The 26,115-nt window shown below is 42.1% G+C and overlaps 1 long non-coding RNA gene across 1 annotated transcript in view; it reads right to left on the bottom strand.

Annotated features, from left to right (window-relative positions):
• Window positions 1-16,947: 16,947 nt before the first annotated feature.
• The window catches only part of LOC307226038, a 205,483-nt gene continuing 196,315 nt past the window's right edge, over window positions 16,948-26,115 (bottom strand). Inside the window, exons 3-4 of the long non-coding RNA XR_013843281.1 lie at window positions 23,212-23,281; window positions 16,948-17,538 (exon numbers count right to left, since the gene is read on the bottom strand). This is a non-coding gene — a long non-coding RNA (uncharacterized lncRNA). The remainder of the gene's footprint in view (window positions 17,539-23,211; window positions 23,282-26,115) is intronic.

Below are 26,115 nucleotides of genomic sequence, written 5' to 3'. Positions count from 1 at the left end.
AAATTTATTCAGTGCACATTTTGATGTGTTTAAATGGCCAAGAACAGTATCCAAACATCTGGAGAACTGTGAGATCTGTTTAGATAGCCAAATTTTGAACTGTATATTGGTCTGAGAGGTACGGATCACGACATTCCATATTGGAATTTGCAAAGATCAATTTCTCCCAAGTATGCCTAGACCTGTGGATCCCCTTTCAGGTATGTAGTTGTAAATGCCTGCCTGCTGTTATAACACTATTGAGATTGGTGATGCTCAGAAATGCAAGTATTGAGCTAAAAATGTAGGGTATACCACTGCTACAGAATTCAATGAAGCTGTAAACTAAGCCTTTTTTGGAAAGTCCATAGGGTCCCTCGAAAATGTGCCCTTCTTCACTGCTATTATAATTGCTACCACTGCACCCCACCTTCATGACTCATCTTGTTTCGGTTCTCCTGTTTTTGTAAAGACAGGCACAACTTCACTGAAATGAAGAGTTTGATGCTGTTCAACTCCATTTCTGAACTAGGTAGAAAATGCATAATTCCCACTGCTAATGTAGTGGTTTGTCTTCCTCCCCAGAGGCACACTCAGTTGTTTATCAAGACAGGTGGATGTGAACAACAACTGTATGTGGGGATCACATTGTTTAAGTGCTCAACCTATGAAAACAATGTCCTTTTATGCTCTTTATATAGCAATTCATGGATATGTGATAAATGTAGCTCCTCTTATTGCTGTAGTTATGGTTTTACTCAAAATCCCACTCCCTTGGGCCACACCTTTTGGTCACAACCAGAAGGGAGGTGAGATACAGCAACACAACAGGCATGTGTTTGCCCATCTAGCTTGTCAGCATCCATTCTGAATTGTGGTGCCCATAACTGGACACTGTATTCCAGGTGTGGTCTGACCAAGGCAGAATAGAATGATACTACTAATTCCCTTGATCTAGACACTATACTTCTGTTGAGGCAGCCTAGAATAGCATTAGCTTTTTTGCTGCTGCATCACACTGTTGACTCATGTTAAGCTTGTGGCCCACCAAGACCCCTAGATCCTTTTTACATGTACTGCTAGTAAGCCAGATGCCCACCATCCTATATTTGTGCATCTGGTTCTTCCTGCCAGGTGCAGAACCTTACTTTTGTCCCTACTGAAATTCATTTTGTTAAGCTTGCGCCCAGTTCTCCAATCTGTTAAGGTCATTTTGAATTCTGATTCTGTCTTCTGTGGCACTAGCTACCCCTCCCAATTTGGTGTCATCTGGAAATTTGATGAGTACCCCCTCAATTCCTTCTTCCAAGACGCTGAACAATAACAGGCCTGATCTCTTTATTTCTGGGTCCTGTCACAATTCTTCAGGTGTTTCATCTAAGCAAGAAGATACATCAGTACAGATTTTGCATTACTTGCTCTTTTAATGGCAACACTAGAGAGAATTCTATCTTGCTTGTGCATTATGCTCCTGATACAGATAACCATAGTTTTCCCGAGTTACACTGTTGCTGTGATTTTCTTAGCATTTTCTCATTGCCATTCCAAAGTGGCAAGTAAAAACCAAGTAAAACAAACTACTTAATCCTCTTTTGAGTTATTCATTATTGTAGCCATTCACTGCATAGAAAACACCAATTTCTATAATGCGCGAGGCTTGGAGTTAGCAATGTTTTCTGTGAATAAAAAGCAAACAGTTGAGTGTTCGTTAATTATAATTTGGCTACACAAATCAATACCATTTCTAAATCAAGTACTCTCCAGAGGCTATGTGCAGAGCGCTGAAGGAATGTCATGTTAAACAATATGAAACACTGCATGTTTACTGACACATGTGCTTTATGCAATTTTTAAATAATGTTCCCTGAGAATGAACATGTTTGTTCTGCAATTAGCCGTGACAGAAAACATGTTCTTTGCTAATCTGCATATATGCCTTCAGTCTTTGCATAAAGTATGGGAAATCAAGGTATGCTTTGAAATGCAACAAACCTCCAATAATATAATACATGCCCAGAGCAGTTTACCACTATAGCAACTATAGAAATGTATATCCATAAAAACAACAGGTTCCCAGGAGATTTACATGGTGCTGCTTTCATATCCCATTTGTAAAATTTACCTAGTTATGCCCTGCTTCTGAGAGAGATTTGTTTAGTTGCATAGGAGAATAAATTTACATTAAAAAGTATCCAGGAGCCTGGGCACTCAAAACATCAAAAAACCAAATAATGTCTTTAAAAGGTTCATGAAAAAAAAATAAAATTCATTGAGGGGGGCGGCTACAATCTCTCTGGCAGCAATACCTGCTAGTCCTTCCCCTGTAGGAGGATGGAACAGTAAATTATGGGGCTCTCTCTAACCCACTGTGATACTGTTTCTTATCTAATTGTATGGGTTTTTTTTTCTTATAGTGAATCAGGCTGCTTACCAGTTTGATAGTGAAATAGACTGCCCAAAAATAACACTGTGGTTTCTACGTCCCCAGGGGAGGAGGGCCTATCACTTTAAGTAGGTTGTGCCAAAGTGAATCAGAGGAGACTGGAAGGGACATCTGGGGAGGAGAACGATTCAGCAACAGAGAAACCATGGCTTCCTTTAACAAGGTACTATTTGGTTAATAAGTTTATATCATGTTAGGGTTGGAGTCAGGCGTAGGTCAGCAACAAAACAAAAATTCAACCAAGGCCAGTGAGTTCTTTATTCAAGGAAACAAACTGCAGCTCTGGCCTCAGCAACTCATTCTAGGAGGTCTTGCAGTTGCAAAGACTGGTGGTCTCCACCTTCCCAGTGACCCCTAGGATTGCTCCTCTCCAGGGTCTTTCTCGTGCAGTCTCTGTGCACAACTCCCCTCCCCTCCGCTCTGTTCATTTGATTTCTTTCTGTGTTCTAGGAGACCAGGGGAGAAGGGAACAGGTTGCAGCAACAGGGGGAGATCCCCTGGCTTCTTCAGTTGCCTGCCTCTCTGTCTCATCACTCCACCCCTTTCCTGCCTCCACTTCTGCAGGAGTCTGGACAATGCTCAGGCATAGCACCTTCCTGTTCACTAAACCCTGTCCCCTTTTCTGCTTCTGACACCTCCCAGTTTGCTCCTTGTCCACTCCTTGTCATCCCACCACCACTCCCCTGGCTCTGAGCCTTCTTCCCCTGAGGGTTTTCCAGGGGGTGCCCTGTTTTTTGTGCCTCCCACCACTCCTTTGCACCCAGCCAGTCCATGACGATCTTACATTATGTTTATGGACATCCTGGATTCTGTAAATTATTAACCTAAGAATAACACATGAAGTTTGTGAATTAAAAGGGGGGGGGAATCCATGTTAACTACCAAGGGAACCTCCCCTGGCCCTGCAAAATATGGCCTGAACTTCTAGGAATATACCATGTTGTCGTGTTGTTTTGGGATGCTGGTGGAGTTGAAACTGGAGGTGGTGGGAAATATAGGAGTGACGATTTGGGGAAATGGGAGCCATGAGGTAGTACTGTTCTTTGAGGAGGAACATCCACTCAGAGCGCGGGCCTGTCATCTGAAGGAACATTTTGATCAATACAATATAATTCAATGTCTGCAGTGACAAAGTGAGAGGGAAATTTTATATTCAGTTTCGTTTATAGACCTAGGCGGTAGTCTTCTGTGATGTATGCATGTAAGATTGTATCTAATTGAGTCATACTCGCAACTTAAGAGAAGACTCATTGGCGTCTATGGACTTGACCAGTGCTATTTTTCTATACAAAGAGGTGCTAGGGCTCACCATGAACACCTCTTAGAATGGCAATGGTGTCCACCTGAGAGATGCCAGAACTGAGTTCCAGCAAGTTAAGACTGAAAAAGAGCCCTGGACTTAACTTAGCTATTGCTACCTTAGGTCCATTGATATCAAAAAGTCTTTTCTGAGTATGACTTAGTGAGATCATATATATATGCACACACCCAAGGGAGTGCCAGTTCTAAAAAAGGTAAAGGTAAAGGTACCCCTGCCCGTACGGGCCAGTCTTGACAGACTCTGGGGTTGTGCGCCCATCTCACTTAAGAGGCCAGGGGCCAGCGCTGTCCGGAGACACTTCCAGGTCACGTGGCCAGCATGACATCGCTGCTCTGGCGAGCCAGAGCCGCACACGGAAACGCCGTTTACCTTCCCGCTGGTAAGCGGTCCCTATTTATCTACTTGCACCCGGAGGTGCTTTCGAACTGCTAGGTTGCATAGCTCAAAATAGCTTTAAACTAAGCAGTACAATTCTAAATCATAGTATATAGCCTTTTAGATACTTGTGTAATAATCAAAGCTATAGAACCTAGGTTCCAGTACAGCTGCATGTCACAATAACCCAAAATGTAGTTAGGAAACCTGTGTCCTAATCTGCAATGTGAATTCAATGAAAAGGTGTGCTCCATCTGCACTGTGCCTCATATCAAGGAGCCCATCAGGCCTCATATCAAGGAGCCCATCCAGCAAGGGAAACATTGGGGAAAGGACCAGGAATTGAGTATGTGCTGCCCCAATACCTGTAGGCCATGAATGGAAGTAGGTAAGCAGGGGAGACAAATATGTACAAATGGAGAGGAAAGCTCTTTTACTGCCTCGGTAGTTCAGTGCCTGTGATTCCCCATATATATGTGAAAGAAAGAACTGTGGCAGAGAGAGCCAGGGAATGTAACATACATAAAAAGTCAAAAGAGGACACAGCTTTCCATGAAAGTAGCATATGCTAACAGAGGAAAATCTAGAAATGATTACAGTGGTGCCCCGCAAGACGAACACCTCGGAAGACGAAAAACTCGCTAGACGAAGGAGTTTTTTGTTTTCTTAGCCGCTTCGCAAGACGCATCTCCCTATGGGCTTGCTTCGCAAAACGAAGCTTGCCCCGCAAGCTCCGGGGATAGCGGGGAAGCGCAGCGCGTCTTCCCCGCTGTCCCCAGACCTCTTTTGAAGCAAGGGGCGGCAACGGGGAGAAGATCGCTTCTCCCCGTTGCCAGCTCCGCAATCTCCGGGGACAGAGGGGAAGGCCAAGGGGAACCAAGGGGTGGCAACGGGGAGAAGCGATTCTCCCCGCTGCCCCTTCCCTTGCTTTAAAACAGGTCCGGGGACAGAGGGGAAGACGCGCGGCGCTTCCCCTCTGTCCCCGGAGATTGCGGGGCAGGCAAGGGGGAGAAGCAGTCTTCTCCCTGCCGCCCCTTGCTTTAAACAGGTCCGGGGACAGAGGGGAAGGCGCGCAGCGCTTCCCCTCTGTCCCCGGACGGTCTCCATAGGAACGCATTGATTGATTTTCAATGCATTCCTATGGGAAACCGTGCTTCGCAAGACGAAAAACTTGCAAGAAGAAAAAACTTGTGGAACGAATTAATTTCGTCTTGCGAGGCACCACTGTACTGGAGGTTACAAGCACCTCACCATAGCAGGGAAGATTGGGGCCAGGTGATCTGTATGCCTGCTCAGTCCATAGTAGGGATGGGAGATAAATTTGTTTCAGTTTAGATTCAAAGTCGAACCTACCTACTGGTGATTTGTGCTTCCGGAAACAATACGTGAACCAGCAAAAATCCATTCTTTGAAATTCTCAGTTCTCTGAATTTTGCAGCAGATTTCTTCAACTTACCAATGTGTGCAAAAAAGCATATGCTAGGGTAAAAGTGTGCATAAAAATGCATATATTAGTGAAAAGTAGCATGCAGAAATGTGTTAAATTGGGGAGGGATGGCTTTGCAAAAATTATACATAAATGTGCTCGCTAGGAAACGTGCACTAAAATCTTGGTGAATTTTCATGAGTACATTTTAGGGAAGGGGACGCAAACTGGTGTGGAAATGTGGAGACCTGAATTTAAGATTTGAAAAATGAGAAATGGAAGGAAACCAAAAATGACATAATCACCCATCCCTAGTCCCTACTCACAAGGAAGCAATGTGGGAATTTGTCTGGCCAGTGGTAGCACTGGTTCAAGACTCTCGAAAAGGTATATACCAGCACTTTGTTTCCTAATACAAGTGTAACCAAATGATTTTTATTCAAGCATTGTGTGTGTGTGTGTGTGTGTGTGTGTGTACTAAAGATGGAAACACATAATTAAATTTGCAGGGGAGGGTATCAAATAATACCTATAGTACCTGAGATATGGTTGAGGAGGTTGTAATACTTACAGTAATGAAGTTCATTCCAGTCTTTTGGAGTATATGTTCTGAGAAAAATACAGATGTGCCTAGCACTTCCGCATTTCAATGTAAACAGATCTATATTGGAACATATCACCAAGTTGTCACATTTCGATGAGAATATTACTGACATTTCTGATGATTGCAGCATCTGTAGAACATAGATTTCCCCAGCTGAACCTGATAGAAGCCTACCTCTATTCATCCATGTCAGATGAACATCTGTCAGCATTAGCACTCTCCAGTTCAAGAGTAATGGTGCCAGTTTATCGGAGTACGTCTGTTTTATTGATGACTCAATTTCAGAAAGACACGTATGTTTGTTTGTGTTCTTATTTTGGGCAGAGACGTATCGTTCCACACTTTAGTTGTGTCAGATTTACAGAACAAAAGGACACTCCAGTGTTGCTTTCATTCAGCAATGTGAAATTACTACAATCTGTTTAAACTTCTGCATGTTGCTATTGCAGCTGTGATTTTAATTTTTCATCGAGGGTCTGCATATAAATTTTATTTTCTTGTTTCAAGGCTGGGTAACAAGCCCTGGCAATGAAAATGATTTGTGCAGTTCATGTTGATGCCCTTGTTTGCTGGTGACCATCCTACAAGGACGCAATGAGCTGGAAATATTGAAAGAGGATCCTTGTCAGTAAACTGAGCTGCTTTCAATATTTAAGAAAAGGATATAAGCTTTTTTGAAAGCTGACCAAAACCTTTCATCCAGGTCTGAAAAGAACAATAACAACATTCACTGAAAACTGAAGTTTTGAATGTTGTTGAATGGCTAAGAAAAACATTCTAACTTCTAAAATGTTAACCGAGGGGGCAAAACCCTGCCTATGAATTTGACACATATGATTAGATGTACTCTACACTTAGAAAAAAATATATATTTGAATGTTTATTCATTTCCTTTCATCTTACTAAATAGCTCACCTAGATTTTAAAATATTGAAATGAGTCCTTATATTAATCACTATGCAGCATCCGTGTTTACATATCGGCATTAAGGTTTAAACTCTTATATTTGAGAGCACTAAAATGATAAAATATTGCTGAACTTTTCATGCAAGCTCAGACACACTGGGATTTAATTTTGTAACTTGGAACCCTATTAATTCATTTTTGTTACCTCCAAAAATTGCCGCACTCTAGCTGTTTTTCCATTATTCCTGCTCCGTTCCCAACAGGATTATTTGACTACAAAGTAATTTACCCTAGCTCCATAACCTCAGAACCTGAACTAGCATGCATTTACCTCCCGAAGAAATAAACTAGATACACAGTTCTGCCTGCTTACGTGTTTGAAGCTTTCAACCACATTTTTCTGTCCTCCCTAAGGTATCAATTATATTGAAATTAAAACTATCCACCTGTCAGATTTGATGCTCGTTTGCAGTATGCTCAAATTCATCTTTCCAAAAACACAGTCATAAATCTAGATTTTATTTCTCAACGTAGTGTTGACAATTACCTGTGTTACACTAACTTCACATAAAGCAAAATGAGAAGAACCTCACGGGTCAAATCCAAATCTAAACATGCTAGCCTCTAGGAGTCCTTGGATCAGAGGTGTTTGCTGTAATATTCTCTGATAAACCCCCAACATCACTGTTTCAATCAATGAGTTTCTGGCATGTTTCCAAAGGACTCCTGCAGAATGATTTTGGTTAAGAAGATGGAAACAGCTTACAAACATTATAGCCTAAGGTTGAGAACACTTGCTGCATTATACCTGCAGGCCTTATGCCTCTAAACCTGAATACAGATTTTGCTATCCATGGATAACTAAGGGGGTATAGTGGCAGCCATTTCTTTAGGGTGAATTCTGGCGTTACATTTTCAACAAGAGAATTACTGCTATCAGAGAATCTTACATGCATGAGAATCTTACATGCATATCTCTGATCCACTATGAGTCATGCACTCCATAAAGAGCCTTGAGAAACTAGAGTTTGTGTGGCACATTCACATGCTTACATTGCTGTGATTATCCCAAGTTCAACTAATGAGAACACACATGAACTGAGAAGTTAATTAAGCTCTTACAGTCCAAGCTGAAAACCTATCTTACCCTTCAGCATCTTCTGAGAGCAGCAGAACATCATTCAGAAAGTTCATCAAGAGTATGCCAATACTGATTTTAAGAGAAATCCCCACAAATGAACATATGCATGTATATTTGAATTTGTGTGTGTTGTTTGCATAAATTGTTTTGGACCAAAATATGTGATTTCTTATCACATGCACAAATCCTTTGTGTCATTGTTGCAGCTGTTTCACTAATGGTGCAATCCAATGTTTGTCTCTTCAAAAGTATGTCTGACTGGGTAAAAACAGGCTTTACTCCCATGCAAGTTTGTATATGGTTGAGTCCTTAGTATACAGGTAATTCTGCTCATTACTGGGACAAAAACAGAACCATTTGTTCTAAGGAATTTGGACTGGCCTAATATAAATTTTCTTTTCACCTCTTTATTTCCTGCTGATACCTGCAGATTTTTAAAGATTTAGCCCCAAAGCAGAAAACCTTTTTGTAGTCCTTTTTTTAGGGCTGTGTGATTATTTGTTTAAAGAGCACCCTCTACCAATACTTAGTGGGTGTTTCTCTTTACATTTTCAGAGATGCTGGCATCAAATGTGAACAACAGAGGATGAAAGGTTTGTTTGAAATGTACTGATATGGCTCCTTCATTAATTAGAACCGCCTATCAGTTCCTTAAAAAAGAAGAAGTTATGTTAACACTTTAACCATTTGGAAATATAATTCTGATTTCATTTTATTGGTGCCTTGTTAAAATATACAATTTACACAAGGAACAGGAAAGGGGGAAATGAGAGAGCATGTGCATCTTTCCCCAAATCTCCACTTGCCGGCTAATATTTCAATGTACCTTGAAGTTATTAATAAGGAAAATTCATTATTGCTAAAAAAAAATCCCTCATCATTACTGCTATAAATTTAGAAATGTAAGAGCTGCATGTTAATAATAATTTGCATGGCCATCTGCCTGGAAGTGAACTTAAGGAGGATGGAGAAAATGAGTGGTCTAGCATTTTACCTAATGGAACAGTAAATCCCTATTGACTTGCCTAGGCCTAACCCCAAGGAATAGTAGAAGCTGAGGTGAAATATGTAACCTCGGGTCCCTGGCTTAAAGAATATGATACCCTTAAACTAGGGCTACCATACATCCAGATTTTCCCAGACATTACTGGGATTTCAAAGGCGGAATTGACATCCGGGGGGAATTTATGAAAGGCGCCACTTTCAGGGTGTCCTGGTTTTTACTTTTTGAAATACAGCAACCCTACTTTAACTTATGCTTGGTTGGTTTCAATTCCATGAGACGAACCTAAGCCAAAGGTCTGATCTTAGCCACCAATCATTGATGTTGGTATCTAAAGTCTCCACTGTTGGGGCAAAAGTGATGGTCATCAACAGTTGTTAACACTAGTCCAATCTGGTGTTGTTGTTATTTTGCCTTTCCTTCACAGGAAGTATAGAAACCCCCTGAGTGATTAGTGGTAGGTCTGCTTGTCAATAAAAAATAAAGGGTGATGGCTGGTTCAGTGACTCTCTGCTAAATATAATGCTTGGCCTCAGGGATATGTTTCATCTCCAATTTCATGTATGGCAATCCACATCTACACCCACTCTAGGAATTCTGGGGTCTGAAGATCACAAGATACTAGAGAATGGCATGATCTTGTTTTGAATCTTTCTTCACCACGTCAACATTCCCTAACGGGTATTCGCTAAACTATGGGAATAATGGGAGTTATTGTCTGAAAGGTGCCACACTGGGTATCACTGTACTAAGATGTGACATTGCAAGGTATAGGGAAGGGTAGAATAGCATCTGCTTTGAATGGATCAGGTCTGATCCATGGCGTGTCCAAGCAGAGCAGCTTGGCTGGCACCATCATTACATGTCTTTAGAGGCCAGGCAAAAAGATTCTTCTTTACCGAGGCCTATGGCTATTAAATAATCTATGGCCTGTAAAAGTGTAGGGGAAATAACTGCTATTATGATGATTATTTTACTATTAGGCTGCCTGTCAGTATGCTTTTTACCATGTTTTTATCACTGATGTTTTGTAATGTGTTTTTAATGTTGTACACCACCCTGAGATCTTTTGATGAAGGGCCGTATATAAATTGAACAGATAATATAAGAATAATAAATAACAGGAGAGAACCTTTTCTCATATCCCAGAGTCAACGTAGACAAGTCATGACAGGGCAATTTCCCAGATTCCTGTTTGCGACTTCACTGGGGCATCGGAAAGTTGACGTGTTAACAAAAAGATCATACTGAGACCAGGCCCTCCCCTGAAATAAATTGACAAGCTAATAATGCCGACTGATTTCAGTGGGTCTATTCTGAGAAATCGTGTCCTCCTCACAGAGAGCACGTGCTGCAGTAAGATCATCAGGACTGGCCTCACTGCTTGTGTGGGTGGGAGCAATTGGATAGCCACAACAACACGATTGGTGGTCCCTCAGTTGCTGGGGTAATTCTGGCCATTGGGATTGTTCATCCATAACAGAGGGACCTATATATACCGCTGCACATTGCGTTGAGCTTCCTCTTTTTGCCTCATGCCTCGGATCACCCTCTCTATATTTAGGGTTCATTATGACCTTGCTATGCCGCCGTGGGTTGTCTGTTTTTGGGACAGGGGCTCGGTAGCCATTTTCCCATTGGCTGGTGCCGCTTGGGTTTCACCTGCCCTGTAGCAAATCGTCACAACTTTGTAAGGTTTGGCGGTTAGGCATTGGTTCAACATGGAGTTGAGGGGAGGTTGTCACACTTGCCCCTCCAATGTACAAAAGGGTATTCTGTTAAAGGAATCCAGGGGCTTGCCTTGCTTTTGTCCGATCCTCTTCCAGGGGTTAGGGCCACGCCAGAGCCCCTGGGAGCATTTGGGGTGAGCTTGAGACCTCTGCCACTGTCCAGTCGTCAGTGCTGCCTTGCCAAGGTCAGGTGCAGCTAGTCGGGAACCAATGCCTAAGCCAACCACTCACGATCTGTAATCAATAAAGTTGTGGCCAAAATTATGCCAATAACCTTAAAGTAAATTCTGTGTCAATTGTGTCTTTATTTATTGGGGGAGGTCTTGGGATCTTAACACGCAATAGCTTATTACATACAACCTGTACTAACCTGCAGGTCCAGCACCAGCATTCTTAAGCACCCAACAGAGCATGAACAACCTAGTTGGGTCCACTGGTATTGATATCTCCCTCAAGCCCTCTCACATGGCAGCCATGAGTCACTGTGCTAAAAACTCCCCACTATGTCCTGGAGCACTCAACACAGCACCACTCTGTGGCACTAGGGGGTTTTAAATGGCATTTTCAAACTCATCAGCACTGTTGTCAAGTAAGCCTGCAGTCAGGGAACTGAAGAACAAGGCATTCCACCACCTTCACCCTACAGGCAGACCATGGCAGCCAAGAATAGAAATGCCTCACTGAGGAAAGTTTGGCCTCTTCTTCCAGCCAACTTGCTCGAGTGCTATTCATTTCCCTTTGGCCTATGAACATTAAAGCCAAGGGTGAGCTACACCTAGTTATTAAAAAGATGTGGCCAAGTGTGACTGAACAGCTGCATGCGATAATGCCCTTTTCTTGCTGTCGAAAAATAAATAAATAAGTAGCCGCCATTCTGGGAACATTGCCTATCAGGGTGTGCTAAAATAGTTTACAGCTTAGCTGTTCATTGCTGGATTTGGATTGCCATGAAGCAGAGTGCTAAAAACTCTCTGAGGAAAATGACTATACCTCCCTTATCATTTGCTCCCTGTCCAGCAGTACTGTCATGATACTAGGTAATATATATGTGCATGTGTGCGTGTGTGCACACACTGTTTTACTCTTTAAAAACATTAAAGCTCCAAAGTGAAAGAAATTCCCATTATGTTTACTTTACAATGTAGTGTGAGAGTATGAAATAATGTAATCTAGTGTAGAAACACAGACACTAATAACAGAGAAAGTGAGTCACAGGATTGCTTCCTTCATTTCCCCATCTTAACATTAGCAACAGCCCATAAGGCAAACCATGAAAGCCTATTCTTCATTGGCTGAATGAGTCACTACAGAGCATTGGCTCTATCTGTGGGGAAATGGGTCTTCTGCAGCTTGTCTATATTGGGAGGGAATTGCCTCTGAATTCATGCAGGCCTCTTACCCTGTAGAGGAGCCAGGAGAGTATTTGGGGGGGTTTTTTAAGTGGATGGTTTTTCAGAGCTGCTCTATGCTCAGGTGAGGTGCAATAGTCTCTCATTCCAAGCTTGTTATCTGCAATGTTAGGGTAAAAGTTATAGGGCAGTTGTAAACACTGTAGAATTATTTGAGGAATGCCGAATGGTTTTCTTTCTACAATTCTAAGATGAATTTATGAGATTTGCTCATCCCAGACGAATGTATGGATCATGAGATCATTCCCTTTTAGATTTGACACTTCTCCAAATTATGTATTGCAGTTCTCAGCTTTTAAAAGTTACTTTTTGTGGGGAAATATGCTTTTAAATAGCAGGTAAATGCGATTTTCAATTTGTTTTTATATTGTTCACAGGTTAATGAGGAAACAGGATGAAATGAATTTACTAGTGAATGTATGTGAAAGTTACACCAACCGGAAACAGATGCATCTATAAGGTAAATACATATATAAGGTATATAATTTATAAAGTATATAAATTGCTTTGAACACTTGGAACACACTATATATATACAGAGTAATATTATTTTGCTAATTTTAATATTTTTCTGTGAAATATCTGCCCTATCTGTCAGAGATAGAACACTGAACAACAACTAATTTCTTGAACCAATATGACAATTCCTTTGACATTTGACATTTCTGAAGTGTAACTGACTATGCAGGTTTGACAAATGACATTTAGTCATGTTAAAGTAACGAGGTAAAGAACATCTAATAATAATGTAAATGTAATCTGATGTGATTTCTCAAACTGAAGGCTGCAACCTTGTATCAGCTTCCTGATGCTAATGTTTATGAAGAATGAAAGCACTGAGAGACATTCTGTGCACTAGTTTTAGTGTGGAAATCCATAAATCAATAATAGGGTTCCATTTCCTTATTATTCTAATGTTTCCTACATTTAGAAGCGTCAGATACTGTTTAGCTGTAACACTCTTCGAAATAATAAGTACTGACAAAACAGATTGTTATCTGTGGACATGCATTAGAATGGTTCTGGCTGTAGTTAAATATAGGTTTTTAATTGTTTGATTATCTGTTTAGGAAACATTTGTATCAAGGCAATGGATCACAGGCCATCATGTGCAGCAGCAAAGTTCTTCACACAGCACATAGTTAAATCAGGAAATCATTACCACAGAAGAAGTAGTGATGGCCCCTAACTTACATGGCTCTGAAGGGGAACAATGGAGTACACCTCTGGGGTGAAGTCAAGCTATTGGAGAATCACACAGACCAGTAATTCATAACTGCTACTGACCATTAGCAACAGCGAAGTGACCGCTCTGGAGTGCAAGGTCCTGGGCTAACCATACAACAAGACCCCCTTCTCGGCTTTGCTGATGTGGTCCAAAGGAAAGCAGAGCAATACATTTGGCATCAACTTGGCTGCAGGAGTTACTGGAAAGAGGCGTACAACACATCATCCTTTAAGGACTCCACTCCGGATTTGTGTAGGATTTAATGATTAGTCTTTTCTTCTACTGAAGATATCCCTCAAGGCAGTGAGTACAGATTTTTCCTTGGGGTTTTCTCTCAAAGCCTTTCTCATGAATGAGCATAGCCACAAGACAGCAGAGGTTTAGGATCAGAGGTTTCCATTTCCTAGATGGGCTGCCTTCCTAGGTTGATGAGCCGTGGTTGTCCCTGATTGCCCTCTACAGCACATGCAGAAACCGCCTTCTTGACCGTTGAATCCACAATTAGTCTCATCCACTCAATCCGCCAGAGCCTGTCTTCACATTCAGGGAGAGCTCCTAACTCACTGAGGGTTTGAAACCCATCAACTACCCTCACTTAGTTAAGCCAGCCAGTGAAAGCCGTTCCCAGGCTGTGGTCCCTGTCTCAGTCTGGCAGCTTCTAGGAGACACAGGTGATAGCTGAGTGCAGAGTGGGGACCAAAGGCAGGCAAACTACCCCAGAAGGATAATGATGTGACCCCCACCAGATGTACTACCCCTTCCCATGTTGTTGTTGTTGTTGTTTAGTCGTTTAGTCGTGTCCGACTCTTCGTGACCCCATGGACCAGAGAACGCCAGGCACTCCTGTCCTCCACTGCCCCCCGCAGCTTGGTCAGACTCATGCTGGTAACCTCGAAAACACTATCCAACCATCTCGTCCCCTGTCGTCCCCTTCTCCTTGTGCCCTCCATCTTTCCCAACATCAGGGTCTTCTCCAGGGAGTCTTCTCTTCTCATGAGGTGGCCAAAGTACTGGAGCCTCAGCTTCACAATCTGTCCTTCCAGTGAGCACTCAGGGCTGATTTCCTTCAGAATGGAGAGGTTTGATCTTCTTGCAGTCCATGGGACTCTCAAGAGTCTCCTCCAGCACCATAATTCAAAAGCATCAATTCTTCGGCGATCAGCCTTCTTTATGGTCCAGCTCTCACTTCCATACATCACTACTGGGAAAACCATAGCTTTAACTATACGGACCTTTGTTGGCAAGGTGATGTCTCTACTTCTCAAGATGCTGTCTAGGCCTGTCATTGCCCTTCTCCCAAGAAGCAGGCGTCTTTTAATTTCGTGGCTGCTGTCACCATCTGCAGTGATCATGGAGCCCAAGAAAGTAAAATCTCTCACTGCCTCCATTTCTTCCCCTTCTATTTGCCAGGAGGTGATGGGACCAGTAGCCATGAACTTTGTTTTTTTGATGTTGAGCTTCAGACCATATTTTGCACTCTCCTCTTTCACCCTCAATAAAAGGTTCTTTAATTCCTCCTCACTTTCTGCCATCAAGGTTGTGTCATCTGCATATCTGAGGTTGTTGATATTTCTTCCGGCAATCTTAATTCCGGCTAGGGATTCATCCAGCCCAGCCTTTCGCATGATGAATTCTGCATATAAGTTAAATACAGTATGCAAAAAGTAAAACAAAAATTAAATGTCAGGGACTGAAATATCAGAGCGGCATTTATGGTTCAAAGGCCTCCTGGAATAAAATATTTTCAACTAGGTGTCTACACCTTTGCAAGAACAGTCCCTGCCTGATTTCGACTGGGAGGGAGTTCCATAAAGTTCCATAAAGGAATGCGGGTGGCGCTGTGGTCTAAACCACAGAGCCTAGGGCTTGCCGATCAGAAGGTTGGCGGTTCGAATCCCTGCGACGGGGTGAGAGCCTGTTGCTCAGTCCCAGCTCCTGCCAACCTAGCAGTTCGGAAGCACATCAAAGTGCAAGTAGATAAACAGGTACTGCTCCAGCAGGAAGGTAAACGGCGTTTCAGTGCGCTGCTCTGGTTCGCCAGAAGCAGCTTAGTCATGCTGGCCACATGACCCGGAAGCTGTATTCCGGCTCCCTCAGCCAGTAAAGCAAGATGAGCGCCGCAACTCCAGAGTCGTCCGCGACTGGACCTAATGGTCAGGGGTCCCTTTACCTTTAGATGACTGCACCTTTGCAAGAACAGTCCCTGCCTGATTTCGACTGGGAGGGAGTTCCATAAAACTGGGCCTGCTAAACTGAAATCACGACTCCTCATTGACATAAGTTGTGCTTCTGGTCCATCAGGAACAACTAACATTGCTTCCCCCTGACGATCCCAGTAAATGGCTTTAAACACATGGGGATAAGGCAGCCCATAAGATGTACTTGGCTTAAGTTGTTCAGGGCTGGGCACACTAGTACAAGAACTTTGAACCTGGCCCAGTGGCAGATGAGAAGCCACTGCAAGTCTTTTAACACTGGCGCCATGCAGTGGTCTTCTCACACCACCAGTCTAGCTGCTATGTTTGCTAGCTGAAGCTCTCAGACATAGCTGATCAGAATAGCCACTAAAACATAGCATGGAAAACCTCCCTAAGAGCTGCACATATATACTTTGATGGTTCTTATGTTTGTTGTGGTGCACAGCTATGTATCTCCAGAATAGGGTCCAGATGGTAGGGAGCACTGTAGAGAAAGCTAAGCCCCGATGCACACGTACAAAGTTGCTCTGTTCCAGGGATCAGAGGGAAATTGCTAATCTCACCCAAAGTACCTATGTCATCATGACAATCTTTCTTCACAGGCTACGCAAAATGGAGTTGTATTACTATAAGGAATGCATTCCATCATCCTCTATTATGGAAGGAGTTTCATATGGTAAGTGCCGTCATGAGTATGTTTTTCATTTAACACAATGTCTAAATGGTTTTAATTTTTACTGAGGACATCGCTAAGAATTTTTTTTAAAACGTAGAAGAAGAATGCTAGAGCACGGACGTGCTGTGAGAAATAATGAGATAGCATCCCTGGGGTTGTGTCACGTTAATAGTTTGAAATATTTGGTGGTCCAATTTCAGATCCAAGCAATAGATCATCTGCTGTAATTAAAGAGAGGAAGTAATAGATAAAATAGAACAGAAGAGAAAGAAGCTTTCTGGATTTATAAGTTGAAATCAATGTCTCAGCTGGAACTAAGGAAGAAATTGATTTATATGCTTATTTGGAAAGGTGATGAAAAAAGCAATACTAAGCCAGAAGGCATGGCCACATCCAAGTAGATCTATTAGACATTTATTGTGTGTTTTTAAATTTTGAAAAAGTGTGAGACTTAATTGTATTTAATCTTTGCTAACATTTTGCTGAAGAACTACAGAGGAATTTTCCATGTGCAAACTTGAATGAGATGCATATCCTCCCCCATCTATGGCAAGCTTTGCAAAGGGGAAGGGAAGAGGAAGTAGCTAAATATTGCACAGATATGTGCCAAGCAGTTAATTAAACTCCACAGTAGTTCAAATAGGTCTAAACCAGCCCAACAAACCAAGGTTTTCAGTTTGGGTGGGAGGGAAATAAGATTTTGAGAAAGTATTTCTGTACAATGGAAGTAGAATAATAAGCTAGGTTTACCAATACTGAGCTAGTTAACCAATGGTCTATTTAGCATAATAAACACACAAGATGTAACTGGCTGTAATTTTGAATAAATAAGGTATACTATTCATGGTATCAATTTGTAGATTTCAACAGAAGTCTCATACAGTTCAACAAAAAAGCAGAAGACCCAGTGGATCAGTTCATTCTCTAGTCAGTTCATGCATAAGGTCCATACATATATTCCACCTGTCTGTTCAAATGGTCCAATAATCCACATGAAGGGTTGTTACAGGGTTGTTACAATCCTTTCATAGTCTAAGACAAGGATTTCCGGAATATTAGCCTTGTTTCGCCATCCTAGGCTTCATCAGTAGAACAGGCTCTAAGTAATGCAAATAAATATAATATCGTAATCTCACACATTTTTACAGCAAAATTAATGTAAAAAAACCATAAACAACTGTACATACCATATGTAATATTACGGGATATGGGTCTTATAGCATAGTAGTGGTTGCAGTAAGCAGTGAGATGAGAAAGACATGAAAGAGTGTGGAAGAGTGGCTGGGGCAACCAGATGGGTGGTGGTGTTTGTTGTTGTTGTTAAAACTAAGAAAACGCCTTTTGAGAAATATTGCTGATCTTATAGAAACATTCTGGGCTTCTGTTGAAATCCTTTGTTGCTTTGGCTCAGGAAGAACCCACAAATTCACTTTTGGCAACGTTTAGTGGTAACTTGAATTGAAACAGTTGAGTAGTATAGCACAGTGTTCTTCAGTCTTGGGTCCCCAGGTGGTGTTGGGCTCCAACACCCATCATTCCTGACAATTGTCTAAGCTGGTGGAAATGATGGAAGTTGTAGTCTGTCGACATGTGGGGACCTAATTTTGAAGTTTGAACAGTGACTATAGGGAAGTGCAGCTTTCGTACTTTTTCATAGCAGGAGCAGTGATGTCATCTGCTGGAACGGCATTCGCCATGTCAGTGGAGGAGAGGGTTGACCAGGTACATGGCCTCTTTGTAGGAATAGGCAAGGCTTCCTCAACCTCGGCCCTCCAGATGTTTTTGGCCTACAACTCCCATGATCCCTAGCTAGCAGGACCAGTGGTCAGGAATGATGGGAATTGTAGTATCAAAACATCTGGAGGGCCAAGGTTGACGAAGCCTGGAATAGGCTAATCATTCAGTTTCAGTATCTCTTTGTTTCTCATTTTTCCACTCTTAAATTCAGTTGTCCACATTTTTCAGTTCACTTATTTTTTTTCATCTACATTTAGTGCAAATTTTCCTGAGCATACAAGTTTCCATGCAATTTTGCCTAATACAGTGGAATGTTGGTTTTTGAACTGCTCGGCTGCCAAACGTTTTGTTTTTGTTTTTTTCCCAAAAATTTTTTATTGATTTTTCACAAAATTATAAACACTCAAACAAATAAACAAACAAACATAAATCATAACCTCATTAAAACTAATCTTATTAACATTGTTAAGTCACTTCCTAGTTGAATTTCAATACATATCATTTTAACGGTTTTCCAAATCAAAATTCTTATAAACTTAACTTAATCACTTAACATCTTTCTTTCTTATCAATTCAGCTTTAAACATATTAATTCATCTCATTACATATTTAAATCCTAAGCCTATCTGATAATTGCTGCCGAACGTTTTGGAAGCCAAACGCTGGAAACCTGGAAGTAACCACTTCCATTTTTGAACGTGCCTCAGAAGTCGAACGGCTTTGTAGGAGCGTTTCTATTTTCCCCCCATTGAACTTGCCGACAGCACTTTGCGCCTTGGTTGTCAAACAGTCTTTCAGAATGGATTACATTCAACAACCAAGGTTCCACTGTATACACATCTGTGCAATGAATATATGCATTTTAATGCACACTTTACCCTACTGCATGGGTAGGCAAACTAAGGCCCGGGGGCCGGATCTGGCCCAATTGCCTTCTAAATCTGGCCCTCGGATGGCCTGCGAATCAGCGTGTTTTTACATGAGTAGAATGTGTGCTTTTATTTAAAATGCATCTCTGGGTTATTTGTGGGGCATAGGAATTCATTCGTTTTTTTGTTACCCCCCCCCCCTCAAAAAAATATAGTATGGCCCTCCACAAGGTCTGAGGAACAGTAGACCGGCCCCTTGCTGACCCCTGCCCTAGTGTATGCATTTTTGTATACATGGCTTGGCTGAAAAACTGCACTGCAAAATTAGAAGGATGGTTGTGTTTTGGTTCATGTACTGTTTGGAAGGTGTGACATTTAATCAAATTTCTCCCTGGCCCCTAGTCCTTTGTGAAGTTGTTTAGGCTAAGGCTCAGTCAGGGTAACCCGGGAAACAACATGGTTGATCAGAGATGTGACACCCCAAGTCCAACATGCTAATCAATATTCTACTATTCTACTATTGCCAGCTCACTATTCTCTCACTGTCAGCTGGTCTTAATAAATTAGATTCTTCTTGGGGGTTTGGCTGTGAGAATCTGTCATGATGAACTCCTGCACTAAACATTAACCAATTCAATGATTAATTGGGCTTAAGTGAAAGATTGGACCCCTTTTAGAAGATGGAGCCATGAAATGGATAAAGGTGGAAGATAAATTTATGGTGCTTGTATACAATCCCTCTGCCCCAGTGTGGTTCAGAATATTACTCTGACTCGAGTTATTTAAACTTTGTAAGTTCTGGCCTCAAATGAGCAGCAACTAAAAAGCATTATCAGAGTTAAATGATGCCAGTTTGACAAATTGGATATGAAGAGCAATATCCTGCCAGTAACATTATTTGACTTTTAGGAAGGAGCGTCTCCACCCCCGTTGTTCTGCCCAGACGCTGAGGTCCAGGACCGAGGGCCTTCTGGCAGTTCCCTCACTGTGAGAAGCCAAGTTACAGGGAAGCAGGCAGAGGGCCTTCTCGGTAGTGGCACCCGCCCTGTGGAACACATAATAATAATTAATACCTGGCTCAGGGTGGCTAACACCAGATAAAAACAATTGATTAAAATACAACTTAAAAACAAGATTAAGTACAACATTAAAATGCAGCTTCATTTCAGTAGAAATGAGAACAACAACTACCAGACTTTTAGAAGACATCTGAAGGCATCCCTGTTTAGGGAAGCTTTTAATGTTTGATGCATTACTGTATTTTAATATTTTGTTGGAAGCCGCCCAGAGTGGCTGGGGAAGCCCAGCCAGATGGGCGAGGTATAATAATAATAATAATAATAATAATAATAATAATAATAATAAGTGTCTTTAACTGGATCTCATTCCTTTTTTCCAACAAATAATTGGACTGAAGTACACCGTATTTTTCGCTCTATAGGACGCACCGGACAATAGGATGCACCTTTTTTTAGAGGGGGGGAAACAAGGGGGGGAATCTCCCCCTCTCTGCCCAGCACCCCTTCAGCGAAGTGGCAGGAGGCGCTGCGCGGAGAGGGGGAGAATTTCCCCCCTCTTGTTTTCCCCCTCTAAAACAAGGTGCCGCTTAAGGTGCATTCAGTCGCCTTCAGGGGGCTACCTTGGAAGCCTGTAGAGCGAGAGGGGTCGGTGCACACCAACCCCTCTCGCTCTCCAGGCTTCAGGTTCCTTTCGACCTGCTCTTTGGGGATGGCGGGGGGAAGCCCACCACCAGCCCCAAAGAGCAGGTCGGGGAGCAGCGGAAAGGTGCGCAGCGGAGAGGCTGCTGCCATAGCCGCGTGTCACCTCTCCAGCTGGGAGAGGGTAAGCGGGGCTTCTTTAGCCCCGCGCGCGTTGTCCCGGCTGGAGAGGAGGTGTGCGGCTAAAGAGGCTCCTGCCATAGCCACGCATCACCTCTCCAGCCAGGAGAGGGTCGCGGGGCAATGGCTTCTTCGCTCCATAGGACGCACACATATTTCCCCTTCATTTTTGAAGTGGAAAAAGTGCGTCCTATAGAGCGAAAAATACGGTACAAGTTGTCCTTTCTCATTCAGACTACTGGCAATAGTCATGCAGCGGTGACAAAAAGAATCAGTTGAGATCACAGCTCTGTGGGATTTCAGAGGGAAATATTAATGAGTATGAAAATAATTGTGCTTAACAAGAGAGGGAAATATTTGTCAGGCACTCGTTCCTGCAAACCGCTACTTCCATCATAGAACTGTAGAGCTGGAAGGAAACCCAAGGCTTCTCTCGTCCAACTGCAATGCAGGAATCTCAGCTAAAGCATCTATGAGAGGCGGCCATTCAACCTCTGCTTAACAACCTCCAATTTCAGCTCTCATCTAATCAAATTTCAGTACTTCGCCCACTCAGTTCAAGGACCTTTTCATGGTTCACGTCCAGAAATTGTTGGGCGCAATGCACAAGACTCACAACTTGCATTGTGTGAATATATATATATATATATTCCAAAAATCATATCACATACTTTCCATAGCTGTCAACGTTTCCCTTTTTTTAAGGGAAATTCCCTTATTCCTAATAGCATTCCTGGCAAGAAAAGGAAAAAGTTGACAGCTATGCATACTTTCTTATCTTATACAATGCTTTAGACTTCCATCAACCACATTTGAAGATTTTTCAATCTTTATCACTTAATCTACATTTCTTAATTTCACTATTCCTTTGAATTATCCTTAACTAATAACTCTCTTCATAATCTTCTCTGCAATACTTCGCGTAGTCCTCCTTACAAAACTTCTTGAAGTCCTACTAGCGTAATCTGTTTATTACAATTGCTTTTCAAATAGTTCAAATATTTACTCCAGTCCTCTGAGAATCTCTAGTCCTGCAGGTTTCAGATCCTTCCTGTCATCTTATCTAATTCTGCATAGTCCATTAATTTTTTCTGCCAACGACTTGCATTGCTAAGGGGTTTTGAAAAGCATGCACAGTAACTGGTACACAAATATATAAAATCCAGCAATATCTACATTGCACAGGAGTAGTCATAGGACTTCAGGAGCCATGTGAATGAATGCAATTTGCATTTAAGGGCATATGGCAAAGTACCTGCCCATGTAGCCCTTACAAATTTCCATGAACATCTGTGTGCTTCAGGTTGTATCCAGCTAAGTTCTACCCATTGAAATTAATGACCCCAAGTTGGCCATGCCCATCATTTTTAATGTTTCTACTTTGACTAGGACAAATGCTGAATACAACGTACAGGTTGGCTTATCTGCATGTAGCTTCTTCCAGACTCTACTTATGTATATGAAATTTGAATGTCTCAATCTGCCTTGTTTCCTGTACACAGCAGAGTCTGGGCATGTTTCTACACATGGAACAGATGTTTCGTATGTGTAAGGTTTTAAACGCTCCAGGTGGATGTAGCACATAAGATCATTAGCATATATACTATGAAATGACACAATTATTCATATTTGTAATGTATAGGGGACTTGTGAACCACCACTGATTTTGATTCCTCCAGACTCTATGCAATACCACGGAGACGAATGTTCCCTGTGTCACCGTCAATTCCGTTCAGCAGGGGGGTTTTGAGTTTCTACCAGCCCCATTATGTGAGTGTTTCTCTGGATGGAACCTATTATATAATCACTGTTAGTTAGCTAAATAAATTTAGCTAACCAACTATGTCCATCTAGTGAAAGGGCAAATTGCCAAGGAATGGGTGAGATTCCTCTCTAGTGAGTGACATCTAAACAGGTCCTCTGCATATGTAAATGAATGGACTGTTTTTTATGGACACAGACCAATAAAGTTAGGTGCAAAATAAAACATACAATTCATTAAAACAATTAGAATAAATATACATTTCTCCTCCCACCCTATTCTTAAGGCAACAGAAAATTTATCCTGATCTGCATGGAAATCAGAAATTTGTTTGCAACCCTTTCAGTAACATGTAAGGAAGCAGAGTGCCATACCCTCCAACATTTCTGCAATGAAACTAGGGAAGTCATTATTATTACTATTACTATTATTATTATTAATACCCCACCCATCTGACTGGGTTGCCCCAGCCACTCTTGACATAAAACATGATAAAACATTGAAAAAAACCCTTTCCTATACAGGGCTGCCTTCAGATATCTTGTACAGTTAGGTCGTATACTTACTTATCTCCTTGGCTCGGGGGTCGTATAACTCCATACCCTCCAGCATTTCTCCGATGAAAATTGGGAAGTTCTAAGGAAAAGCAGGACATTTCAGAATCAAATCAGAACCAGGATGGCTTCTATAAATCCAGAACTGTCCCTGGAAAATAGGGACACTTGGAAAGTCTGGAATGCTCCCAAATCTTTGGGAAATCTTCCCAGGAAAGTTCTTAGTAAAGGGAAAGTAAACTTTCTCTACATACACTACAGTGTAGAAGAACATGGTTAGCAGATTCCATTGCCCCATTTCCACCCAAACATAACTGTTCATTAATTGTCTTGTGGAGGCCCTTTCTGTGATTTCCCTTTAGTCTGTCAAACTACTATTCCTAAGCCAGCCTTCGCCAACTGGTGCTTTCCAGATGTTTTGGACCACAACACTCAACAGCCTCAGTCAGCACAGCTGTATGATGGGAGCGTGCTTATGCAGTTTGGGACTGTTAGGAGTTTAGTTCAAAAAAATGCAAATGAAGTACAGTGGTACCTCAGGTTACAGACGCTTCAGGTTACAGACGCCGCTAACCCAGAAATAATACCTCAGGTTAAGAACTTTGCTTCAGGATGAGTACAGAAATTGTGAGGAGGCGGTGCAGTGGCAGCGGGAGGCCCCATTAGCTAAAGTGGTACCTCAGGTTAAGAACAGCTTCAGGTTAAGAACAGACCTCCAGAATGAATTAAGTTCTTAACCTGAGGTACCACTGTATTGGAATTGCTGTGAAAGTAGCATGACAACTCTTTAAAGGTAGCTTGGATATCTAGAGTCTCAAACATGAACCCAAGGCAATTCACTATATTTATATCACAGAGCAAGGATGTTTCATTCTTGGCTCTTTCTGTCACTGCCAGTGACACATTAGAATATCTGCCACTTTCTAGAAACCTAGTGTTACCTCATTAAGTCTGAGGAGCTAAAAATGGTTTGAAAAACCAAGGAGAAAAAAATAACATCTCCTCCCACAACCATATACTGTTGCTCCTCCAGCAAAGTCAGGCTTCTCCATATAAACTGAACACACTGAAATATTTGATGGGGTACAATGTATTAATTAAACAAGGTTTTATGGATTTGACAACTTGCATTGGTTTATAAAGAAACTGAAATGTGATGCTTTCGCACTGTGGGGAGCTGCTCCATACTGAGTCAGACCATTGGTCGAAGTAGCTCAGCACTGTCTACACCAGTGGTTTTCAACCTAGCCAGCCAGTCCAACAGCACTTGTTGTTGGGAATGGTCAGACAAGTGGAATCTCCAGGCAGTGGCGTAGTGTGGGTTACCAGTGCCTGGGGCTGCTTGGAGGACAGTGGGTGTGAGGGAGGGAAACAGATGGAGTACGCATGCACATTCAATTGCCTAATGGCATCCACATAATCCAGGAGATTACAATTCCGTTCTCTGGAGAGGTCACTTCCTGGTTTGCATGGAGAAGCTGTTTTTCAACTGATGAAGTGTGCAGCTGTATTGAGGCAGCACCAGTTGTTGAATGTTTGCACCCCTAATAATTTTGCACCCGGGGCAACCGCCTCTGTGGCCCCCACTATGCCACTGTCTCCAGGTAGGGTTTGGAAAGAAACTGTAATTCAGTGTAGAAAATAGTGATGAACCAATTATTATTATTATTATTATTATTATTATTATTATTATTATTCCCCAGCCACTCTGGGCGGCTTCCAAAAAATATTAAAAGACTATAATACATCAAACATTAAAAGCTTCCCTAAACAGGGCTGCCTTCAGATGTCTTCTAAAAGTCTGGTAGTTGTTGTTCTCTTTGACATATGGTGGGAGGGCATTCCACAGGGAAGGCGCCACTACCGAGAAGGCCCTCTGCCTGGTTCCCTGTAACTTGGCTTCTCACAGTGAGGGAACCGCCAGAAGGCCCTCGGTGCTGCACCTCAGTGTCCGGGTAGAATGATGGGGGTGGAGACGCTTTATGGTCACATAAAGCAGCTTTTTATTTCACTGTGCAACATGGAAGTAAAGTGAGGTGTCCATGGAGAAAGAGATCACTCTCTTCCACCAATGGCATTCTCTGTGTTTCTGCGCTGAGAAAGGAAGTGTCTTTCTCAGTGCACAGCACTGAAGCCAAGTGAGTGCATGTAAAGTCCTAATAATCGAACCATCACTCTATTTCTCCTTCTTCATGTGTTTCTGTTCTTATCCCTTTCTCTTCCCTCAGAACTGGCTTTCTTGGCTATGGGTATACAAAGAGAAAACCCAATTACTTCCACCATTGATCTTGGTAGTTCAGTGTTAATTAGCTTCTGTAACCCCAGCCATTAACAAAATGATTCAGAGTTTCTTCTCTGCGTCACAGTGAATGAGGTCTGAAGGTCATACAGAAGATGGCTTGAGCTGTTTTCTTCCATAGCTCCCTTGGTTTCGCCTTCAGCACACACTGGAATGTGCCACAATGGCAGGGGAACAAACTTGAATCAGGAACAAAGGTCAAGGGCATATTTTTGCTGGCAGAAATGAGATTCGATTCTTCAATGCAGTTCTATCCTTCATAAAGACATGGGGTTTTTTTTTTTATATCACCGTTTGTCTTTTGATAGCCCTCTGTCTTCAACAGCTTGGTAACTTTTATTTTCGTGGCTGGGAGAAACCCTTGAATTCCCTGATGGGAGAAAGATGGCAGATAAATTGGCGGCTGGGGGAGAATGGGCAGGAATGCCTCAGCTCTTGTAAATCTCACTTATGCTTAAATCAACAGATCCATTTTCTTTGGGGATGTCCCAGTTATAACACAGAATATGGTTAGACTTTTAAGTGCCCCTTACCTCCCTTGCACATATTTACATAGAGTAGACCCCTTGCTTCAGACCTTTCCCCTCCAAAGCATGGAGAACAATGGGGTCCAGATA

This window comes from Podarcis cretensis (assembly GCF_951804945.1).
Source record: "Podarcis cretensis genome assembly, chromosome: 10".
Classification (NCBI taxonomy): domain Eukaryota; kingdom Metazoa; phylum Chordata; class Lepidosauria; order Squamata; family Lacertidae; genus Podarcis; species Podarcis cretensis.
The sequence above is the reverse complement of the archived record's forward strand: the minus strand, read 5'-3'. Positions and strand labels throughout refer to the sequence as shown.